General features: G+C 47.3%; 1 protein-coding gene across 1 annotated transcript in view; it reads right to left on the bottom strand.

Annotated features, from left to right (window-relative positions):
- Positions 1-4,075, bottom strand: part of AVPI1 (arginine vasopressin-induced 1) — a 17,121-nt gene that overhangs the window by 3,178 nt on the left and 9,868 nt on the right. The window lies entirely within an intron of this gene.

The following is a 4,075-nucleotide window of genomic DNA, read 5'->3' as shown; positions in this document are numbered from 1 at the left end:
CGCCCGGCGAGGTAGGTATTTTTATCCTCCTCATTTCACAGATGAGGAATCTGAGGAAAGGTTAAGTCATCCATGGTTATGCAACTAGGATGAGAACCCAGGCCTCTCTGATGCTAAGGCCCAGGTGCTGTAGCACACAGGTAAGAGAGGAGTTGTGGAACTGGGCTACCCAGGTTGGAATCCCACTTTATCCCCCTCCACCACTTACTTGGTGGGGCATCCCCCCTGCCTCAGCTGCCTCCCATGTCAAATTATCACCTGGTACTAGTACCTACTTTATAGGATTAATTTGAAGATTGAAGGAAGACATAAAGTATATAGAATAGTGGTCAGTGTTTTCAATCTATAAAATTGAGACATCATCCCGCCTCCTATTTTCAAGACCTTGGGGATGAACCAAATCCATATAATTTAGCAAACATAGTATGAAATAAGCCAATCAGATCTAACCACAGTCCAGTGGACCTAATGAGTCAGAGATGGAGGCAGAAGAGGAGGCTGCAAGGGTTAGAATATACTGTCAAGGGCAGAGGCTGAAATTTATAAGAAAGTTCAATAGAAGTTAGGCTCTGTGTCAATGTCTCCCATCATATCCAGGAAGTGAAAATTAAATGATCTCCTTTGATTCTAGATAGTTCACTTTGAATAATAAAGGCCTAAGAAGCTTACCCACCACATCCTTGTCTCCAGCACAGCCTGGAAACAAGACTGGCATTACACAGAACAGGTTTCGAGTCCCAACTCTGACACCTTAAGCAAGTTACCCAACCTCCTCTCTGAGCCTGTCTCCTTAAATGTCAAATGGGGATAAGATTACCCACTTCTTAGGGTTATAGTAAGGATTAAATGAGCCTAGTATATCAGTTACCCAATAAGAGCTATAGCTGGCCCTCAGCATCTGTGGGTTCTACATCCAGGGATTCAACCAACCTTGGATAAATAAAAAATTTAAAAATACAATGATATGGCTGGACACGGTGGCTTACACCTGTAATCCCAGCACTTTGGGAGGTAAGGTGGGCAGATCACCTGAGGTTGGGAGTTCAAGACCAGCCTGACCAACATTGAGAAACTCTGTCTAAAAATACAAAATTAGCTGGGAGTGGTGGTGGGTGCCTTTAATCCCAGCTACTCGGGAGGCTGAGGCAGGAGAATCACTTGAACCCAGGAAGCGGAGGTTGCGGTGAGCCGAGATCATACCATTTCACTCCAGCCTGGGCAACAAGAGCAAAACTCTATCTCAAAAAAAAAAGAATACAATGATACAACAATAAAAAAAAATAAAAAATGGATTAATTGTAACTACAGAGCATTCACATTGTATTAGGTATTATAAGTACCCTAGAGATGATTTAAAGCACGCAGGAGGATGTGCACAGTCTATACACAAACATGATATTTTATGTAAGTGACTCGAGCATCCCACGGAGGAGCCTGGAACCACCCTCCATGGATACTGAGGAATTTGTAAATGCAAATCCTCCTCTGTTGGCCTCTGTGACCTTTGTACCTGAGTCAGGGGTATAGGTGAACCCTGCTTTCCTCCAAGCTGTGCGGCCACAGCCAGCTGATGACAGCCCTGCGCTCTCACCCCTTTCCCAGCCCCAGGCCTTTTGGGGAGAGGAGGAGCAGGTCCTGCTGCTTTCCAGGGCCTGGCTGCCTGAGTCAGACCTCATTCCACAGCCAGCTACAGAGACAGCAACCAACAGCAACCAGCTTCCAAAGGGGGAAAAGGAACATTAAAATATGTTTAAATTAAAATATTTATATGCTCATCATAAGAGGCAAACAGTACAAAACCTTATATATAAAAGCTTTTCTAATTTCCTATCAACCCGCTTGCAGAAGTAACCCTTCCCCTAACCTGCCTTTTGTTCTCTGTAAGGCTTTGAATTATCTCTGCCCCACTCATACTCCCAAAATATGACTCCCTCTCTTGCCCTGGCTTTCCCCGCTCCTCACCTCAATAGTCGCCCTCATTATTCCAATCATTTCTATGCTCACTTTGTCCCAGTTTCCAGGCCTTCTATCATAAAAACTCCACCCTGTTTTCAAAAGATTTAACAACTAAAATAAAGCTGCAGAAGACTTCCAGATGAGTTAACATCATGAAAATTGTACTTTTTATCTGGAAAATGGGAATTTAAAAATCTGCCCCTTCTTAGGTGCTATTATGAAAATCCAGTTAAAACCTAATCTATGTGGTGATTAAGCCCCCAGAGCTGGATGACATAAACACACTGACAAGAAGACAATAGTCGGGCCGGGCACGGTGGCTCACGCCTGTAATCCCAGCACTTTGGGAGGCCAAGGCGGGCGGATCACGAAGTCAGGAGATCAAGACCACCCTGGCTAACACGGTGAAACCCCGTCTCTACTAAAAATACAAAAAATGAGCCTGGCGTGCTGCGGGCACCTGTAGTCCCAGCTACTCAGGAGGCTGAGGCAGGAGAATGGCGTGAACCCAGGAGGCGGAGCTTGCAGTGAGCCGAGATCGCGCCACTGCACTCCAGCCTGGGCGGCAGAGTGAGACTCCATGTCAAAAAAACAAAAAAGACAACAGTCACCAGGTAACACTTTTAGGCTGATAAAGAGAAATAAAAGCTAACTATGGGATATTTACTCTGGATCAGGCAATGTGGATGATATCCTTTAATCCTCAAAACAATTCTAGGAGTTAGGGACTGTTATCCCATTTCACAGGGAAGTAAAGGGAAGCTGAGATGCAAGTAAGATGCCGAGGCCAGAGGTGGTTGAAATGACTGCAGCCATGCTTTTATTTTTGTTATTACATACATTTTTGAGAGCAAGTTTTGCTATTGTTGCCCAAGCTGGAGTGCAGTGGTGCAGTCTCAGCTCACTGCAACCTCCACCTCCCGAGTTCAAGCGATTCTCCTGCCTCAGCCTCCCACGTAGCTGGAATTACAGGCATCCCCCACCACTCCTGGCTAATTTTTTGTGTTTTTAGTAAGGACGGGGTTTCACCATGTTGGTCAGGCTGGTCTTGAACTCCTGACCTCAGGTGATCCCCCCGCCTTGGCCTCCCAAAGTGTTGTGATTACAGGCTTGAGCCACTGAGCCCGGTCAGCCCACGCTTCTAAACCCCCGAGCTGGCTTCACAGCCAGGCAGCTTAAAGAACACTTCACGTTTCTATGAAGAGTGCTTTCCTATTCCCACCTAATTCATGAAGGGGAAATCCTGCCAATGGAAAGGGAAGGACAATGAATTATCCCACCTGGTGGAGGCAGGGGTGGAGCTGTGGAATTTTGTTAGTCTGTTCACTAGAGTCTGGGCTCTTTCCAGGGTGACAGCCCAGCCTTGAGCTATAGCACTCTAAAGAGGAAGAGCCCAGCTTCCACAGAAGAAATCAAGAACTGCAACCCAGCCCAGTACACAGAGCCCTGGCTTACGAGTCAGAGGGGTGGGTTCAAGCCCTACTTCTGCCACTCACTGATTGAAAGGCCTCAGGCAATTCACATCCCCTCTGTGGGTCAGTTTCCCTGTGAGACTGCTATAAGAACAGCTTGATGTTGATGGTTTCTGAGGGCCTGCACAGTGCTGGGAGTCAACAATTCCACGCGCAGGTAAGTCTGTACAGAAGGAGGAATGGAGCTACTTGTCTGCCAAAGCTAGGGGCAACATGTGTGGACAGGTCTGGCTAACTGGGTGCTAGGAAACTTCCCAGCCAGTAGCTCCCTTTCTCCTCCCTACTCTATGCTGTTTTGCTGCAGTGGTCCCTGCGGTTAGGATCTGATAGAAAACAGAACTCACAGCTCTAAAGCTCCCTAGTGACCTCAGCTGGCTATGACCAAGCCTGGGGCAAAGGCCTAGGCTGGTCTGGGGTGGTAGGAGAAAGGCTGATATCTGGCTTCACCTCCCCAGGGAAAGAAGGGCAATAAGGATCATGTATCCGCAGCTGCCTCGGGGAGGAAATGGCTTGGAGCCTGACTTCCCAGCAACTTCTCCCAGGACAGCAAGGCTTTGACACCACAGCTTCAGCGAGCTGCGTTACAAACATACCAAGAAACCCTTGCGGAGAGTCTGAGCCTGCAGCCTCAACCATACCCTCCATGA

The sequence above is a fragment of the Colobus angolensis genome, unplaced genomic scaffold (genome assembly GCF_000951035.1).
Source record: "Colobus angolensis palliatus isolate OR3802 unplaced genomic scaffold, Cang.pa_1.0 Scaffold316, whole genome shotgun sequence".
NCBI classification, from domain to species: Eukaryota; Metazoa; Chordata; class Mammalia; order Primates; family Cercopithecidae; genus Colobus; species Colobus angolensis.
The sequence above is the reverse complement of the archived record's forward strand: the minus strand, read 5'-3'. Positions and strand labels throughout refer to the sequence as shown.